We start from the raw sequence: 22,254 nt of genomic DNA on the forward strand, positions 1-22,254 counted from the left end.
TAAAAAATAAACTAAAATAATTATAAAAACTAAAAACTAAACTAATTAATAAATCTTTAAAGTAAGCTAATTTAAATGTTAAACTCAAATAACTTTAAAAATTAAAAACTAAATCAATATCAAATTTGGATTTTCCAAAAGAAAGCTTAGATTAAATTGTTAATGCAAAATCGTATGCTAATTTCTTAAAAAAACAATGAGAAAATAATTGAATTTTATATCAAAAAAAAGAAAACTTTTTCAATGAAAGGGCTAATAATTTTTGAGTAAGTAAAATTTATTTCAATGAACAAAGTTCTAACATAAAGCTTATCAGCTTAATAAAAATGTAATGAGAAAATAACTAATATGTATAACTTGACAAGAAAGCTTTCTAGGAAGAGGGCTAACAATGTTTGGGCAAGAAAAGTTATTTTTGGCAACAAAGTTACTACATAAATTGTATAAGCTTAAACATACATTAACTTGCTATTATAAAATCATATGCTAATTTCTAAAAAAGACAATAGGAATTATTTTTTCGATCAGTAATAGATTAATTTATTGATCTTAATGGATTGAGACCTGGCCTAAATTAGGGATGGCTAAAATTGGAAGAACCACCTCTCCAAATACATAAACAACCATAAAGACTCATTAACAAGTAAACATCAGAAAATGCCATACCAATGCCATTATAGCCATTATTGAATTCTTATCTCCACCCTTTTTCTAAGAATGAAGAACCATATCAAATTATTTCTTCTCTCTTTCCCCTCTCTTGCCTTTCATAGTCTCTCAACCACCTTCTATCTTTGTTTGCTACTCTTGCCAAGTCAAAATAACTTCCATTGAACTACATCCTTCACCTAGGAAACTCATGCTATATTGTTGCAAACTATCATGATCATCCACCCTATCTCAACTTCCTTCAAGTCTTTTCTTTTCTCTTCCCTCTAGTGTAGCATCAACCTTACTACCTTTACCCTCCATTACAAGATCAACAAACTTACTACCATTCTCTTTACTATAGGATCAACCACATTATCTTTAGCACCATTTAAAAATATAAGAGTTCCTTGATTTTTAGTGATCTCCCTCTATTGAGATACCACTTGTGAATAGCTCTTATGTTGCTTCCCCTTCTCTTACACCATATAGTGATGGTTTACAACATCTTTCCATCAAGAATATATTTTAATATGTTTCTTAGTGAAACGTTGGGCTGCCCTAAGTCTAATTTGAAAGCACCTCCTACATCTAAAAGGAACCCCATCATAATCCAAAGGTTGTGTCCAAAAACCCTTTGCAATTTTCAAAGAGATTTCTACCAAAGACCTTATGATATATCCATCTCTACCAATAAATGAGCATAGGTAGAGTGGAGGAGATTTGAGGAACCTTCATCAATCATTAAAAAAGTGCCCAAAGACTCGCCTATAACTTCAATACATGAATCAAACTAGTAATGTAAAGATAAATTTGGAAGTCTCACCCAAAGTGGAACCATGTTGAAAGTCTCCATGGTTGGGCAACAAGAAGGGTGTTAAGGTTTCAACATCAATGGGTACTTTTTCACCCAACTCCATATGTTGTCAAAGTTGTTTTGTCATGTACATTTTTAAACACCATAATAAAGAAACCTTTGGCACAGGGGTAAATCTGAACATGTCCTTCCAATATGGGCTCCCAATTTTTTGAAATCCATGGGTGGAGCTCGGTAAGACTTGGCCAGAAACTTCTAAAATTCCCTATCAACCCTAATCGAGGAAAAAAAATAGCAATGTGATTTACCTCTTCCTCCACATCATCCCTTATGTCTATTTTTAGGGACTTGTCCATCTAGGGTTTGACTAAATCCCCTAGATCATCATTCTACTTGCCTTCTACTTTGGAACTCTAAAGTCCTCTTGGTTTTTTTGTACACTGCCCTGGCCTGTCTCGACAAAGCTACCTAAACTGATCAATCCATGGCTTTGTGGTTGCATCTTCATCTTATGTCACATATTCTCTAGTTGGATCCCATTAAAGTGGGATGACTGCACTAATGGCTTACCCAAAAATGGAAGAAACCCCTAGCTACAACCACTACTACTAGTGATGTTTTCCATAACCCATCTCAGCTCCCCCATCTTGCTTTATTTCTCCATCGTGGGTTTGTTGCAAAGGGGAAACCCTTAGAGCATACAATTGACCATCGGCTACCATGCCCATAGGACCATTCCCCTAATATTTGATGTGTCTATTATGTTGAATACTCTACATCCCACCATCTTGTCAAATGAAACATTAACATCATGAGCCCATTGAAAAGATGAAGCTCTAATTGAAGGTTGTATAGAAGTTGGGATTGATTCTTGATAATTGAAGTGTATAGTTGAAAATGAAAATTTTCCAAGAAGAGGGATAACAATTGTCAGGCAAGAAAAAGTTATTTCTGGGGAACTTTGTGGGCTTTTGTATGTGCAATGATGAGCTAATAAGAGTTTTGATTTTCAAGAAAGTGATATATTTGTTATTAGAGTTAAAATTAGGTTTTGAGGGGACCTGAAACCCCATTCAAGTAGATTTTAAAGGGGATTTAGAGCCTCACCAAGACAAAACTCTATCACAAATATTATACAAAAAGTCTAGTAGCCCAAGACAAATAGACAAACAACGTCATAGAAAGATAATGACAAAAGAAGATGTAGTTGTTGAAAGGAATCCAACACCCAAGGTTGGAGTAAAAGTACAAACCCATGTCACCCTTTTGTAAAGGAAAAGGATGACATAACACAAACTATTCAACGTTAATGACACAAAAATGACATTTGTGTTTAGAATTTGAAGATGATATAAATTGATGAAATGTGCAAAATTGGATGAAGTTTATGCCTATAATTTTTGTAAAAAAAATTAACAAGAATGTGTGCATTTGTTTAATTTTTGAAATCTTTTTTTCAATTTTGAAAATATGGGGTGTAATTTTGTCAAACAAATATATGCAAATTAACTTTTTTTGCTCTAATTTCAAAAGCGTTATAAATAAAATGTATAGCTAGTGTAGAAAAAAAGAAAGATTATATTTTTTATGTATATTTTCTCTATTATAAGTACTCAAATTCGAACATATCAAAAATCAATAATTTTTTCTCTCATCAAAACTTCCCTATCAAATCTACATCTTTTTGAAAAAAAATAATGATTTACTATTTCCTTTTCCTTTTCTGAAGTAGCATCTTATTGAGTGCTAAAATACATACATTTTTTTGAAATTATAACACTCCAAAATCTATAAAAGGGTTTTTTTAGTTTATAAAGAAAGTTGAACTTTGATAGAGAACTGAGATTTGGCCAAAACTAGTTTAGATGTCCTTTAAGGTGACACATATATGTACTTTTATCCATCGACCTCACAACAAGGAAACTATCTCTAAAAAGCTAAAAAGAAATGTTAATTTTTAGGGGGGATGGGCGGCAGGGGCCGAGGTGGGGTGGGGATTAGCTTTATGTATACTTTTAAGAGAAAATAAATGAAATGTACACCCAAGAAAGAGTTATTTCAAGAAGAGGGATAACAATTTTCTAGCAAGAACAAAGTCCACATATAAATTCTATATGTTTAATAGCTTTTGTGCTTACAATAATGAGCCAATATGTGTTTACTAATATTTTAAAAATATAATTTAATGTACTTAGGTTAAATTAAAATAAATTTTTAATATAAGTAAAATTAAAGCCAAAAAAATTAAATAGAATAAAAATATATTATTTATTTATTTTTAATTTATCATTTATTAATAAAATGACCATCTAAAAAAATCTCCATATAAAAATTCTATTATAAAAAATTAATAAGAAAATAATATGAAAAAATAACATGAAAAAAGTGGAGCAAAAACTAAGAAAAAATCATAAAAATTAAAAATTAAATTAATTTAAAAATAAACTAAAGTAATTTTAGAAACTAAAAACTAAATCAATTTTAAAAAATTAAAATCAAACTTAGATTCTATAAAAGAAAACATAGATTAACTTGCTATTTCTAAAATTATATACTAACTTCTTAAAAAATAATGAGAAAATAACTGAAGGATATAGATAGGAAAAAAACTTTCTTCAAAGAGGGCCGACAATTTTTCAATAAGAATTTTTTTTCTTTCAAATGAAAAATAGGGAGAAAGAAAAAGATGAAGTGTTTTTCATATCATTTCACCAAAAAATATTTGCACATTTAGAACAAAGTGCACACAAATAACATATTGATTAAATTAACATATTTACAAATGATAATCATTAAAGATATATAAAAGATGAAAAAAATAATAAAATAGATATAATTTTTTTTAAATAGCTTTTGAAAAAGAAGTGAAAATATTTTATTTGTGAGGACAAGATTTTACTCCATTATTAATATTGTGATGCAATATTAATAATGATCATTTATTTATAAATGATAGATCAATAACTTGATTAATTTTTTTATTATTAATTATATTAATCATTCAAAATATCATAGACAACATAAAACCAATAAATCTAATAGGAAAATAATTATAGAAAGTTGTACCAACATCTTTATTCTATGATTATTTATGATATCTCTATTTTAATAAATGACATTTTAGATTATTTGACATACAAACATACTGATATATCAGCAATTATCTAGTCTCCAATGCTCTTCATTTCATTCCAATTTTTAACATTGTTTATACACAACAACACCACAAAGGCCAAGGTTTATAGCCAATAACATAACATGCAACACGTGAGATGTAAGTCATATGTATCATAATATAAAGAACTGATAAAAAAATATTTACAAAAATATCTATTATATCTAAGAATATAGAGAACGATCCTTCTCTTGGAAAAGCTCATTATTAGTTAGATGTTGCTCTAGAATATATCATCAAATACAATTCAACAAATAATTAATACACATTTAAAAACCTAAACTACATTAATTTTACCACCTCAAAGAAATAACATGCAAACTTTATTTGTAGAGCATAGAAGAATATCAACAATCATTTATAGGATACATTATTGATCACAACATACAAAAAGAAGAATTAAATCTCTAAACCCAGATGCAAATCAAATATTTTTTTATAGCTAATGTTTGCACTCTAAAAGATCAAGAGATTCTAAACCATACTTAATATTTACAATGAATATCTGAGAGTAATGACTTACAAGAGGTGGAGTTCATAGAGTTGAACAAGTGAGGTGGGTATCTTCCCCTAAACTTGTTGCACAAAAGATCAAGAACATTTAGATTTTTCAACTTTCCAAAACTTGGTGGCAAGCTTCATTTAATGAGTTGTAGAATAAATGTCTAAAATAAAAATTTATAAAGGTTTAAAGAAAGCCCAACTAAAACTAAACCATATTCATACTTAATATGAGCATGTTAATAAACTTACATGTATTGTAGTTTGCAAGATTGTCGATGAGAGTAGCAGAATGAGGAGTATTTTTCAAATCCCTATAAACTCAATTGAATGCTTCATTTTTTTTATCAGTAAACGACTGAAGCCTAGATTAATTATTATTATATGTTAAGCGAAAGTATATTTGAACCCAAGACCTCCCGCATGAGAGGCTCACAAGTTATCGTTGTGTTGTAGGCTTTTGCCTTCAATTGAATGTTGTTACATCACATCTGTGGTTTCATATAAATAGAATCCTAACAAATATTAGAAATGCCACAATTAGCAAGCTAGGATGCTAAATTCATTAAAAAAGAAAATTGGAGGAATGTTTCATTGTTGCAAAATGCTAAAGTTTCATCATTACAAATCTCTACAAAATATGTTTTAAATGTATTATCAAAAAAATTTAAATAGAGAAGGACTCATTACTTCTCTTCAAAAAAAAATGTAATTTAAGGAGAAAATCTTCCACACAAAGTTTATCGACTTAATTAAAACAAAATAAAATTAGCAGTTGCATGCTTTTCTGCTTGCAACAATAAACCGATAGGTGCTCGATAATAAAATTATTTTTAACACTAGTAAATTTAGCCCTAAATGTTGACAAGAAAAGGTCAAAATTCCAACCAGAATTGGTCAAATAGATGACTAAACCTGTCATCAATCTTTTTTAGTTAGTTTTTCATCACAATAACTATGCATCAAAATTTTGACTCAAAAAAGGTCGACTTACCAACACGAGTTTCATCAATTTCCTTAGTACAACCTGAACTCTTATTTCCTCATTTGTGTCCACCACTAGTCAAAATTTTGATGTACACCCCTTGACTTTTTCGATGGTAAAGCCAAACGTTCGACAGCAAAAAAGACCAACCATCGTTGAAATTGTGACGAAGACCCCTTAATTTTCTACGATGGTACCATACATGCGATAGAAAAGGGAAGAAATTGTGATGTCCCCAATCTGGCATATAATAAATAAGTACTATATATCAAGTAATATTATATTATAATATCATATATCATATTATAATAATAATAATCTAATATAATAAATCATAATATTATGATTAAGATATATTTTAATATAAAAATACTATATTAAAAAATGTATTACAATATAATAATATATACTTGATATATTAAAATAATATTCTTTATGACATTACTATAACTAACCTTATTAATTAATATAAGTATATTATTATTAATATAATAAAATATGTATAGTTGATATAACATAATTCTTAATATAACATATCCTATGATATTAATTAATATAATTAAGGTTATTGATATATAATTAATATAATCAACATTATTATTATTTAATTAATATTACGAAAGGACATGACCCTTTCAATATGTGTGTGTGTGTGTGTGTGTGTGTGTGTGTGTGTGTGTGTGTGTGTGTGTGTGTGTGGATTTATAACCTTGGTAAGGATATCGGATTGAAAAAATAATGAAATCTATACAAATTAGAGAAAATGTAATGCAAAGGATACAAATAAGAGATTAAGTCATAGATAAATGATGGACCCCCAATTTGGGTTCATTACAAATGGTATCAGAGCACGATCCTTCCATCCTGTGAGTATATTGATTGGGACAGAAGAAATAATCTCTATGGATCATATCTTCTTCAATGAGACAATCACACTTCTGATAAAAATCACGAAAGGACTTCACAAACCAAATAATATTGAAATGGTAATTGCGTACTTGATTCAATCAAGAACTGTGACAAGAACGGTATGTCCTCCAATGGGACAATTAGCTATTGTAGATCTCACCAAGAGACTCAACATTCTTAAATATTAATGATAACAATACATAACTATCACATTTCACCAAGATATTAAAAATTATAATTGATCATCAGCCATACGAGCTTCGGCAATAGCAATCTTCGAGTCTACTAATGTAATCAAACGATGTCCAACATGTTTTGCCACAAATATCATAGCAAGAACAAAACTTGGATCAAGTCCTGCACCCCCTCGTTTGGTCAGCCCACATACACGGCCCAGTTTGTTAATGGATATTGAAACTGCTGAGCTCATTTGAGATTCCTCTTCTAAAGTTGCATCCACTATAAAGGCCTATATTTCTGTCAACTTATACTATACCCACACAATTATTAATAAATCTTGCACTTTACAAACCTCAAGAGGGTTCACTTCTAAAGCAAAAAATAATTTAGAGGCTAGCCTGACAATATTTGATGAATTTGATATCTACTTTGGGTACTAGTTATCTAGACTGCACATATAATGACAAATAGATTGGTCAATTGTCTAGTGCAAAAAGATATTGTAGAGACTCAGACAATCTTGACAATTAGTGTGTAACCTAAGAATTGAATTAGAGAGAAGATGAAAACATGGGCTCTTCTAAGAAAAGACAAAGATCTTTCTTAATAGTGAGCCCAATAAGCAATAAGAAAAATAAGAAATGACAAGAAATATAAGCCATCATATGACTTGCCTCAACGCTACTGTAGTGATTCCAATATTGATAATGGTTAAAACTCACACCATGCTAATGTGTATTGAAGCATTAGAACACCATAAGAGGACATACATTTTATTCGGCAAGTGCAAACCTTCTAGAAAGCTAACTTGGGAGGATACAAGTTTGTTACTGTCATAGATATTGCAACATATTATTGTCACACATTATAAATTGTAGCAAACATGGTAGAGAAAAAGGCAAAAAGATATGGAAAAGAATGGAGGAAGCATCACCAAAACTTCATTCTAATGCATCATCATATTTTATATTGTTTCACCTAATGTGAATATATGCCAATAGGATACAAGTTGATCCCTTGTATATTGACATAACTTCTAGCACAAGTTGCCAATAGTATGGGAGAGGAGACGGCTGTGTGGACAGAGTTATAAGGAAGGACCAACATGAATAAATGAGCCATATAAAAAGAATAGCATTCTCTCCTAAGATGATAAACTGACCATCTTGGAGGCCAAAGTCTGTAAATTGATGGCAGAAGATTTCATGTTTCTAGCAAGACGTTAGGTGCATAAAAAAATCCAAGACTGCCAAAGCTTTTTGTAGTCAATGGAAAAACCCTAAGAAGCTTGGCTACGATCAATTGAATATATATATTAATAGAGTGTTGCATCATGGAAAACCTAAATGCCAGTTTATATCAAAAGAAAATGCTTTTAAAATATTGACAGAATGAGTTGGGCAATTCGCTCAAGTAACAAACAAAATAGGTTTTTCTGAGCAAATTGCTGGTATAGAGGTCGATACATGGAAAAAAAGTGATCAACAGCTTCTTTGTCTCTCATCAAGTTTAGCCGTCGAGAACATGAGCCATAAATAAGAAGTGAACCATAATAGACATGTCAACATAAGGATTTCAAACAATATAAAATGGACTTTCTTACAGTCAGTGATAAGGAAGATAGAGAACAAGTTTGGCAAACAAAAAATCAAAGTGAGTTCTGCAGGGTTCTATGGTGCAAATGGGCGTTGTTGAAGACCCCTCTAGTTCCTTTGGTGCTGAGGGTTGTGTATGGAAACAGTGCTAGTCATCTTAATATAAATCTTTTTTGAATATTAATATTATCTTTAGTTGATTTCTGTTGTGATTCATGTGCAGGTCGAGCGATTTCTGTCATGGGCTATGAGTAGATTGTGAACCATGGGCTGTGAGCAGAAGGAAAGAGCCCGCATAAAACAAAAAGGAAGTACTATATTATAAAGAGAATGACAGAAAAGAGAATGCATCCACATCGAAAACAATCACAATATCTGAAGAAAAAGAATACCATTCCAGCAATGTATATGGTTTTTCATATTTGGCAAGAATTACAAGTTAATTGGTCGCACGAAGCCTTTAAAGCCTTCAATAGCATTTTGTAGATATACGATGCTATAACAATGTTTGCCTTCTTTTGAAATCCATTCCAGATAGCAACCTCAGTTCGTGCACTCGTGTATACAGTGTTCAACAACTATAGAAAAGATACAATCACATGGATATTTAAAAGACAACAGTCGATAAACACATGAACCATATAAAGGAATGCATGGATGTAATGATCTGTCAGCTAGAAAATTGCCACCAAGAAAACATCAAATATTATTAACTCACATATCAAGAGGAATGGTAAGAGTTAGGGTACCAATTCCTTTAAGGTAAATATATATTTTGTATTGTTTAAAGTTTTCTTTTACATTATGATGAAATATATTTTTATGATAGACTATTTAAGTTTATTACAAAATATATGATCTACACGTACAAATATATATATGGTAGTTTACAAGAAGGATATTTTTAAAGAGAATGCTATTTAATAATTTGATATTATATATCAAATGGTATAAGAAAGACTATATGGAGGAAAATTTATGATTTGATGCATATGAGATAAGTATTGGTCATTATTGAGTATTACATTTATTTACTCATCACTTGAATTTCATTACTCACTATTAAAACTATTTGCTTTGATCTATTTCTTGAGGATGTTAATGTGGAATATGAGAGGGAAATTATTAAGAAATTCCACATCAATACCCTATCACATGAGACATGAGGTAAGTTATATATTTTCTTTATATTGTTATTTTGAAAAAAGTTATCAATATGAAATGTTGCAATGAAGTTATATAACACAAGGAAAGATTCTACTAAGACATATGCATCTTTGAGGTAAGTATATTATCCATTATAATGACTCAAATAAATTCATATTCGTGCTCAATCTCCTTGTATAGAAGAAAAGAATAGGGATGCAATATGGGAAAGGCTTTTATAAGCCCTGACATTACAAAAGAGTAGATACATGTCCATAGAGCAGTGTATACTCCAAAAAAAGGAAGAATTTAACCGATTATGATAGAATGGAAATCCATGTGATTAGATAGTACATAGGGGTCTATTTCTCATCCACATTATGATCTCTTAAGATAGGGAGTTGGTGGAGGGAGAGGTGGAGTAAATTCGAGCACTTGACAGATATCCTCCAGGGAACCGCTTGTAGCTTGTTTCACGCACCCTCTGCACCGTCAATCTACCATCTCAAGATGATCATAATAAGGAGAGAGAAAGATTCCTATTCATTAGATTAACACTCATTTTCTCATGCACATTATGATCTCTTGAGATAGAGAGTTGGTGGAGGGAGAGGCGTAGTAAATTCAAGCACCTAACGGATATCCTCTAGGGAACCACTTGTAGCTTGTTTCACGTGCCCTCTACACCATCAATCTACCATCTCAAGATGATCATACTAAGGAGAGAGAAAGTTGTTTGTGTACTATAAGAAGAAATCTTTCAAATGAACTAAGTAAATTAAATTTAATACTCATCTTCTCATCCACATTACGATATCCTAAGGTAGGGAGTTGGTGGAGGGAAAGGTGGAGTAATTTCGAGCACTTGTCGAAACCACTTGGAACTTGTTTCACACGCCCTCTGCACCGTAAATCTACCATTTTATGATGATCGTAATAAGGAAAGGGAGAAATATTCCTTCCAAAGGATTATGTAAATAAGAAAAGGGAACCCTACCACTTTCCTATGGAGTCTGCAATCAGGAGAAAACACCCTATTGTAGTGTTATTTAAGGGAAAGATAGTAACGACTCCTTTTCACAAGAACCTTTCTAGCCAAAGTTTCGCTCTTGGGCTTAGTATGGAACTGGCTTGGATTAACTTATTATTATTCAAATTTCTTTGAAGTTTATATATATTTATATGCATGCACTGATGCTTATTTTGTGGTTGCAGGGTCAAAGCCTAATGAAGAAGTATAGTCATTGCGCATTGTTAATTTAGGATCTAATCAAGGTTATGTATGATGTGTTTGCATCATGTTTGCTCCATGTCTTCATCTGTCTACATCGTGTTTTCATCTATCTACATCATTTCTGCTTTGTGTTTTCATTCATGTATATTTCATAAATCTCTCTTGTCTTTTGAATGCAAATATGTTTCGTGTCTATGATAAAGCCTATGTATGAAAGATTTTGCTTGAGGGCAAGCAAATTTGAGAGGGGAGGACTATGATGTCCCCAATCTGGCATATAATAAATAAGTGCTATATATCAAGTAATACTATATTATAATATCATATATCATATTATAATAATAATAATCTAATATAATAAATCATAATATTATGATTAAGATATATTTTAATATAAAAATGCTATATTAAAAAATGTATTACAATATAATAATATATACTTGATATATTAAAATAATATTCTTTATGACATTACTATAACTAACCTTATTAATTAATATAAGTATATTATTATTAATATAATAAAATATGTATAGTTGATATAACATAATTATTAATATAACATATCCTATGATATTAATTAATATAATTAAGGTTATTGATATATAATTAATATAATTAACATTATTATTATTTAATTAATATTATGAAAGGACATGACCCTTTCATTATATATATATATATGGATTTATAACCTTGGTAAGGATATCGGATTGAAAAAATAATGAAATCTATACAAATCAGAGAAAATATAATGCAAAGGATACAAATAAGAGATTAAGTCATAGATAAATAATGGACCCCCAATTTGGATTCATTACAGAAATGTTGGTCAAAATTGAGACCAATACTTGGTAGAAATTTAGACAAGCTGTGCCAATTATTGGAAAAGCTTTGCTCTCATAGGAACCTTCTAAACTACACAAAATTGGATTCTAAAGCATAATTGTTTGGTGTGAGACTCAGGGTATCATGCACATTTCTACCTCCACACCATTGTTTTGTTCATATTACATGATTTATTTCATACAAAACAATGGGAAGGAGGAAGAAATGTGCATGATATCTTGAGTCTCCACCAAGCAATTGTTCTTTAGAATCAAATTTTGTGCAGTTTAAAAGGCTCTTGTGAGAGAAAATCCTTTGGAATAATTGGCACAACCCGTCTAAATTTTGGTTCTTGAGACACTGTTGCTTTTGAATACTGTAGGGAAAAATAAAATTAGGAAAGAATTATTTATCAGGAATGAAAGCCAACTAACTAATCTCCATTTTTCAAACAAATAAACATGATAAAAAAACTTGTAGTCCCAATCACATCATTATAAGAGTGCATATATAACTATAACTCCTTATTTGGCTGCATGTTGATCAATTCCTTGGCAAGAGCATCCAGGACATAATATTAAAACACAATCAATCATTGAGCCTATTTCTAGCAATTGAACTGTACTATAGAAACAAAAATTGCCTTAAAATTGACACCTCACCAGTTGTAGTTCATTTGCATCTATAATGGCTTCACAAAAGTTGAAAGCTTACCATTTGTCAAGAACACAAAAGGTACTTGTAGTTTAGCTACATCAATAAAAGTAAAGTTATTTGAATGTTCAAAAAATGTGAAACTTCCACTTAATAGCTAGAAAAGCCATAATTCCTCAGTATACATCATCTTTGATGGAATGTTCATAAGTGAATGATTTTCTCTAAAAGATCAAACTTATGCACAAAGAAGCACCATGCTCTTGAAGATATATATACAGGTTACAAGACTGATATATTGAAAGGAGAATAGTGAGGGCAAGAGACTATCATCAATATCGATTGTGGAGTTGTAAATAGTTAAGTGATAAACATAAAAAGGTAGTAAAAGACACCATTTGCCATGTTCTAATATGATGAACTACCTTGGAGCTGGTTCTAAAGCTTGATTTCTTAATGTTGGATTTGATCCAACGGTACCATTATTTGGAGGAGGTCCCACACCCCACTTTCCTGTTGATTCTGAATACTCAATGACATAAACTCCTTTGTTAATCATTCCAAGAGCGAACTGATTTGAGTTAGATGGATGTGATGCAATTACTAGAGGATAGACACTGCATGAATAATCAAAGGATACATTTTGAGTTAAATCATAAAATACAAGAAGGCTATCGCATGAATATATCGCACCTTGAAATGGGAGTAGATAGAGAATCATGAGGTGTCCATAGCAGTACAAATAAATGTGATATCAGTTTACACTCATATAGAGAAGGTAGCTTATATCATTATCACTTACTAAATTTGAATTCTAAATTGTTGACATAGACTTACATAATGCAAACAGTCAAACTTAGAAGCATCATAAATAGCAAGCTGGCTCTCCTGAACAACCCACAAGTGAACTTGATCATTATGAAATTGTACTCTTGTATCCCCAACCGGTGGTGATGATCTTCCTATCTGCACTTGTAAAAATTTTGACTTTTGCTTCTCCCATCTATCAATGCTCTAGAAACAGAGTTGCCAGAACATTGGCCAAACATTTAGTAATTTGAATCTATAAACATGTGAATGTACAAAATGAGATGGCAATGGATATACAAAATAAAGACAAACCTGGGCATTGGCCCCAGAAGATACCAATACATTCAAAGTGTGTGAAAATGCCAAGCCTGTAATTTTCTTTTGGTGGCCTTTAAGATTCATTTTTACGTGGTTAGTTTAAACAAGTTTTAAAAAGACACAAGTCAGAATGTCACCATATTGAACAACCCCAAATACTCTTCCTATAAAATAAACACCAAAACAAAATGAATAGAATGAGGACAATTCACTTTGACTATATATAACATTTTTGCATCAACTTTACAATTCATATTTTAGAATATATAATCTAGACAGTGAATTAGTGAAAAAGAGAACTGCCATGATGTATCATTTACTATAGTGAGCTTGAAAAGAAACAAAAAGTCATGCTAGATCATAAATATAATTTCGAAGATACCTGCAATCAAGTCTACAAGCTTTCCAATTTAAGATACAAATTAAGACTTTTTCATATGAGTGTGGTCAAGTTTATAATGGATTGGACAAGATAATGAGCTAGAAAAGAGAAAAGTTATGATGATAGATAAAGCTATGATTTCTAATTCTAAGTTTACAAAAATACACAATCAACTCAAAAAATGAAAATTTAGAGCGAATAAAGATTCTGTTTATAAGTAGTTTACTTAATGTACACTATTTTTCTCAAAATTTAATGAATTTCAAAGATTTTGATATGACTTCATAAATCTCTTTTGCATCAATATTTATGAGTTATTAACAAGACATTATGGTAATGGCGCATATCCATTACCTATCATGATCAAGATTGTAAGAACATGGATCATACTCTATAATGCATTATTGAAACAATGATCTAGAAAAGACAAGGTAATAATGGACCATAGAAAATGTTGACATGCAAGGAAGGAGGAGTGTGATATCATGTATATCTCTTGAAGAAGTGACTACGATTGTCTCCTCTCATCCAAAAGTCACGCCAAATAAAACAAGCATACATAGATGTACATAAGCATAATCTTTTAGTTGGGTTGGCTTAACACCAAATCATACTTTTTCATAAGCAATGTGTTCAAGTGTGATATTGAATTATAACTCTAAGCAACATATAAAGCATGATCCAAGGTATTGAAAACATGATATTGAATAAATATGAATCAAGGTACACTTTTAACAATGCATTTAAACAACATACTACGATCAATGTACGATTCAAAATAAGTTCTAAGCATCATAAGAAATCCTAACTAGTACATTAAGGATAGAGATACTTCTAACTATTAATAATTCAGTTGATGCATTAATTAAATCAAGACCCTATAGAACCTTTTAGGAACTTGTCAAGTAGATAGATGTCATATAGATTGAAATTCTTAAAGCAAAACATATAATTAAATACACCCTTACAATTCCTTCATTGATTCAGTCTCATGTGTTATTTGTTAAGATAAATCTTATATTCCAAAATGTCCCAAATTACTTATACTAATATAGGGGTATTACAGGTCATTCTACATTTCCTCACATTCTAGTTGACATTTCAGGAATCTCCAATCCTCTCCTTTGGGAGCAAGTTCTCATGGTAGGGGATAGGTCATGGGCTCAACTACTAGATTATGAGGACCTCCCCTTTTGGAGTCATCAATGCTTCTCCATAGGATATTTGGTTATAGATGATCTTTTTACATGTCAAAGAGGTGTTGTCACTTTTTGGAGGGACACAAATGATAATTATTTGACTATTTGTGCATCTAACTCTTCCTCTAATGACTCTCCATAGGGTAATGATGACTCCTCCCAATGTTATGGTTCTATTGAACTAGCCTTTTTTGGCCTAATGGATCTAACCCCACCTCTTTTTGTTGATGTGGTTCACTCTATCCACGTGCAACCTTCTCTAAATATTATTGCTCCTGATTCACACCAAGGCTTGACTATTGAGATAAAACATTGTCAATATCTAGAAATTATTGTTGTTGATTCTCTCTCAAAATGGGCTCTTCCACATTCCTCTTGTAGTTGGGACCCTACTAAACTTAAGGCTTGAAATTGTCCAAAGGTGGAAAAAATTAGTATGTAGACTCTCACTCACCTCCCCAAATGGTGGGTGAGTTGTCTACCTATTATTGATGTGGACTAGAAGTTGTGTACTAGTTTGTTTCAAATGATCTTTCTCAACTTTGTTGTACATGTTGGAATATTTAGGAAATGAAAGATGTTGAGGCAGGGGGTAAATTTGTATCGAATTAGAATGTGGAGAGCCAATCATATAGGTGGGGTTGTTCATGCATTCCACAATAGCAACCCAATTAGCACAATCATCATTTTTCATCAATGCATTCATCAGAAGTGCCCATTTTAATGAAGTCATATGCCTTCACATGTATCCATTTTGTAGCAAACCACTTCTCTCTTTCTATAATAGGACAGCTTCCATGTAGACTATTTTCATCAGCTATCCCATTTGGTAGAAGACTGAAGAATAGAATAGCATCACCTTTTCTTGGCTTCACTGTATTAAAAAAACAACATGAATTTCATTTTTCACTTGTACTACAATCATCTCATAGATCATTTTAGTTTTGACTATGAATTAGAAAATAAATTATATTGATAAAAATAAAGAATATAAGCTTCACTTCATCATTCACCCTTAAGATTATTAAATGTAAACATGAATGCTTAGTCAATGTTAATTTGGAGAACAAAAAAAATTCCAAAGTATTTATACCTGAATATTCACCTTTGGCACATTTTGACCAAGAACTGTCTTTTAATTGGTCATCACTTTCCTGACTACCCAACAAAGATAATCGAATAATATTTATAAGAGCTCACTTAGATTTTATGATATGGATTAACCACATAAAGTGGGTGTTTGATGCAAAGAAGCTAACCTCTAAATAGGGAAAAATAGTCTCACCCCTCTTGATCACATCTGATAAATACATGAGCACTGTGGCAGTTCTATGATCACCCACCTCTTTGTTAAACTCAACATGGAAAAAATCAATATGAGGTTCATATTTCTGGCCATTTTCATAATGTAAAATCTGTATTGCCTCACCATTCTCTAGAAACACCCATAAAAGAAATATTAATGAAAGAAACTTACAAACAAGATCTTTTATAGTATTGGAAAAATTAGGGCTTTCATTTTAATGAGGTCATTTCATGATTGAAATCTTCGTTGAATAAAGTGGGAAGGGTCTAGCCTGAACTAGTAAAATTACATTCAATGAAACTAGTTAATGAATTTCTTTTTTCATAAGAAGTTGTACAAGAATTTACAATGTTATAAAAATGGAACAACATTTTGTAATCATCTTTAGAATGATACAAGTTCTTTAAAAGAATCTTTACCAATACATCATGAATTAGACTTAGGTTACTACCATTTTTCAACATGTTATTACCTTTTGGAAGAAAGGTCCAGGCTGCTATTCTATCTTCAATCCTTGCAACAATGTCATCCTAACAAAAATGTACAAGCAATGCCAATAAACAACCTTTGTAGAGGAGTAAACGTAAGCCAAGAAAGATCTACTTATTACATGATCTTAATCAATATAATCTATAATATGAATGTTTGGTAAAGCCCAAGTGCCTACTTAAAATTCCATTCAACTAATTTATAATGAATAGTCTCATATTTTTCTACATTTTAAAATCAGGCTTTGATTGATGTATGAGCCCAACATACTTAGGATTTATTTAAGAACATTCCTGAGCTTGTTCGAATCTCACTCATAATACTCTTCCCTGATTCATTATCTACCACCATTGATTTCTCTAACTTTTCTCTTGCCTGAAGTTAACATTCAATAATGCAAAGGTCAGCCCTTAGCCCCCTTACTAGACTGCTTAACTAATGAAAAGTATAAAATTAACCAAAACAAACCAATGTCACAATAAACAAAAACAAACACAAAAACAATTAACCAACTCACATATTCTGATTCATACTAAACAAGAGGTTGCTTCTAAGTCTTTGGAATTCTGTGGGGTCTCCAGTAAGCTAGGGATTGATTCTTCATTAATGTAGTAGTGCTTAATGCATGATTTTGTTAGTATATTTATTTGATTTAATCACACTTACTTTTAATTCTAATTGGTCCTCCATACATGTATGACACTTGTTCATTCAAGTAGTCACCATTTAGGAGTTTTTTAAAGTAATTTTTTCATTTCATTTTGATATCTCATCTTAGGTTCATGGGAGTGGACTCACAACCACTCATTGAGTTTTGGGTTTGACTTTTGTTTAGATCCGATTACTCTTGTCATATGCACTCTCCTCCTTTAATATTTTAATCCATGGATGTCTTTTAGGCTCATTTCATTATTGTGCTTCTTATTAAATCTCTTTACATCTTGCAGGTCTTTATAGATTTTGTGTTCTTTATGATCATGGTTCAGGTCTAATTTTGTTTCCATACTTTGTAAAAGATGGGATCTTTACTTTAGTTTCTTATGTTTCTTTTGTTTCAATAATAGATATAAAATATAATTAGAATAAATAAACTTCATACAATTAAATTTGCTAAAAAATTAATCAGAGTGGGTTTAACCATGGACAAAATTCTTAAGTTAAGTGAGTTCTAAGTTGAAGTAGTACTGGGATGAGTGCCCTCAGCCAAAGTCCTAGTGCTTTACTAGATAGATTAGTGCCAATCACTACTCATGAAACATAGATCAATGAATTTGACTCAAAAACTACACAATTAAATCATAATAGCAATATCACAAAAAAATTAGCCTCTAAATAAAGACCCCCTCTCAATTTCAAATCCCTATAGAAATAAGACGATCTTACAAATTTATACTATCCCACTCTACAAGGGTTTTAACAAAATGGCCAGAAATTAATTTATAAAAATAATTGAGCTGAACTAAACCCTTATTCAAAACTCTAAAATTTTCTTTTAAACACATTGACACAACAATGGCATTCCCTTTATAGTCTTAGATGATTTAACAAGAGAAATGACTACTTTCTTTAGGTAAATGAAATTAAATCCCATTAAATTGAGTTAGTGGACATAAAGTGTTATAATGACAGGAAAGTGTAATTACTAGTATGTAGAATGACAATCCAAAAATAAGGCAACTGATACTCATTCCTCGTGCAACAATCTGAAGAAAGTTTTCTTTATTATTGTTCAAATTAATAGACATTAAATGTCCTTATAATAGTCTATATTCAAGACCTAACTCATACCATTAGAAGTGGTCTCCTAGCAGATTTATCCATCAACAATGCACCTACTATTGTCTTTGGCACCTGCCAAGCACCACTTTCTAATTAATAATTAAGACAAACATGTTTGATCATTGAGAGGAACCAAATAAGATATTCTTATCTAGAATTGACCATTTTTGGCACCTGAACTATAGCAATTGCAATTGATGTTGTCTGACCTGAAGAATAGCCTACAACGAAGTCCAAATTAATTATATTACATTAAAGTCCAAAAGTCTTTTGACCTCTTATGAATTCCTTTTGTCTTTAGTTTTGACTTGATATTACTTTTTATGATCTTGTTGTTTCTTTATTGTACGAGTTTGAACCCTATTGCACTTTATCTAATCAGAACAATTATATTACATCTAAAACAGAAAAGAACACATTTATATCAGCAGAAATGAAAGAGAAACATATAATATCCTAATGTAGCTTCTCACTAGAAGCCTCAAAGATTGCACTAGCATGAAATATAACACAATTGATTCCACCAATTTGTTGGCATACCGCTAGGCCAACACCAACCTGATACAGAAAATACAATTGTTAAGTTGTAAAGGATGATTGGATAAATAATTAAGATTCAACAAACAAAATTTCATCGAGTATAGTACATATTATGAAGTTGTAGATGATGAATGGATTATTGGAAGGAACTATGGATGAGTAGATAAATTATGGAGAACCAACAAATCATTGAGTATATTGCTTACAATGACAGCAGGAACATAGTTTCTGTGAAACAAATCAAGTATTTTGGTCTTGGGCAGATTTTCCAACTCCTCTATATATTCAATAGATTGATAACCTAATATCAACAACAATCAACTATTTTTTTTAACATCTTCATTGGAACTGATTAGCTCCAAAGTTTTACTCAAATTTTAGCTTAAATTGAAATTGGAAGTTGACATAGTTGATAGCGGTGAATGAAAAATATATATATTTCTAGAACAGACAAAGATACACACCAGGATTTTAGTTGTTTCATATGACACATCACATTGGCTTCTCGTAAGAGCTTGTAATGCTTCTTTACAATCTTTATCATGACCAACCTTTTCCTGGAATGCATTGACAACAAATGTATTAGAAAGAGCACCACATTTCGAACATGTAGGATTTTTTAAATTAGATATTGTATAGTTCTTAGATGGTCATCTAAAAACATCTCAGATTACTATGAAAATTGAGTGTGGAAAATAAGACAATTTTGACTATTTAATACTTTTAGTTTAGAAAACAAGTCATAAATTATGTTCTTAACGTAAAAGAATACTTCGACTTAAGAAAAAAACTACACAATATTAAAACATGACATCGTGCTTTAAAAATTGAAAAGGTACCTGTAATGAAGAACTTCATTTGGACTTGCTAATTGGTTGTCACTATTAACTATAAGTTTGAGCTTCACTTGGTTTCAAGAATAGTTTAATATTCTCTACTAAACAAGGCCAACCACATGAAGGTGGAAGCTCATTGCGCCCCCCCCTCGCCTAATATCACTCTAAATTCCCTATTAACATTTAATAACATTCATCCATTTTTGAAATATAACATTCAATCATTATAATCACATGATAACATTCATTAATAATTCATTAACACAAAATTCATTAACACGCAACATTCAAGAGTAAGTCATTCATGAATAATTCATTAACACAATATTCATTAACACCCAACATTCATGAATAAGTCATTAACATATAAAATTCATTAACACACAATAATCATTTCTTTTTGGCTTTCTTGCTCTCTCTTTTTTCATGAAATTTCTAAGAGAAATATCAATGTCCTTGTCATCCCCCTCCTCTACTAGTTCTAACACATGTCTCCTCCTCATCCGTTGAGGAACATCATGAGGCCACTGCACCAAAGGGGGGTTCGTTGCAATAACAAGTACTTCATGAGTTAAATTCACACCATTTTATATTAGTGAATTACAAGTTTTTATTTAAGTAAAATAACTATAAATCAAAAAAATAATTTAAAAGAACAAAACATAGATTTTCTTTACTTGAATGTGCGACATGAGCTACCTGTTGATCAGTCTAAACATCCTCTAGCACTCGTTCATCAGCATGACATGATTGATCTATATCCTCTAAAATATACACAAAAATGTTACACCAAATTCAATTAAAGATGTTAAATTGTATTAATAATTACATAATTAGTTTTACATAGCAAATGAGCACGTCCATGGATAGTATGAGGCACATCAGGGGCTTCATGATGTGGTGTATGATTTGTATCATGATTAACAAGCTACATTACAATGTCATGCACATTATTATCAAATAGATTATTTCTCAAGTATTCAATTTCTAATATTTTTTTTGGAATATTTACCTGTGCACATGATGCATGAGACTATTCAGTTGAGGCAATGAAAGCTTTCCGTAGGTGTTTAGCCACAACTACATAGCCTTGTTTGAAGGCAATTATTTTGTGTTCTTTCGTGGCCTCTAGATTAAAATCAGTGCCCTGCATTTTATTTGCATTTTTTATTAATTAAAAAAATTATTTTCATTTTATAAATATTTTTTCTCTACAATTCATTTGTTGCTACTTACAACTCGTGCTTTGATTTTAGAATATCCCCCAGAGCCAACTTTGTTCTGCCCAACCTTTTCCAGCCTGGCCTTTGTTGCCTTTGATGTGTCCTGCAACCTATGAAAAGTTTGAAATATGTTAGATGATATAAATATAAAAATCAGTACTAATTAATGCATTATTACATTAATGTACTACTAGTTAATACTATTGCATATCTTCTCGTAATTGTTGGTGTAGTTTCTCTTCGATCATCTGTCCCTTTCTCATCTCTCCAAAGGGATTGACATCGTCTACTGCCAATGAAAGCTTGAGACTACGAGGTTCTTCTTTAAAGTGTGGCCATTTTTCCTCTATTTCCTTAAATGTCGAACCATCTGCAAGCATTCAAATAATGTCATCTTGACTTCTATTGCCTGCATGGTAATTCATAAATTGTGCCTCGTTATTGCACCTGAATAATCGTTGCAGACGTGGAATAATTGGAATATGCCAAAGAACCTTGTGAGGCACCTTTTTTGTTAATCAATCTGATTGATATCTACTAGTATGACAAATAGGGCATTGTGTTGCAAATTCATGTTGTTTATGATATATAATATGATTGTTTGGATATGCATGTATTGTTTGATACTCCATTCCAATATCTTTTATGATGGCAAATAATTCTCAGTACAAGCGAGGTAGAATGTTTGATGGTGGTAAAA

General features: G+C 31.1%; 1 pseudogene; it reads right to left on the minus strand.

The window, feature by feature from the left end:
• Nucleotides 1–7,267: 7,267 nt before the first annotated feature.
• On the minus strand, nucleotides 7,268–20,834 carry LOC149544772 (putative prolyl 4-hydroxylase 6; annotated as a pseudogene).
• Nucleotides 20,835–22,254: the final 1,420 nt, after the last annotated feature.

The sequence above is a fragment of the Cupressus sempervirens genome, chromosome 8 (genome assembly GCF_028749045.1).
Source record: "Cupressus sempervirens isolate cs-2001-9-10 chromosome 8, ASM2874904v1, whole genome shotgun sequence".
Classification (NCBI taxonomy): domain Eukaryota; kingdom Viridiplantae; phylum Streptophyta; class Pinopsida; order Cupressales; family Cupressaceae; genus Cupressus; species Cupressus sempervirens.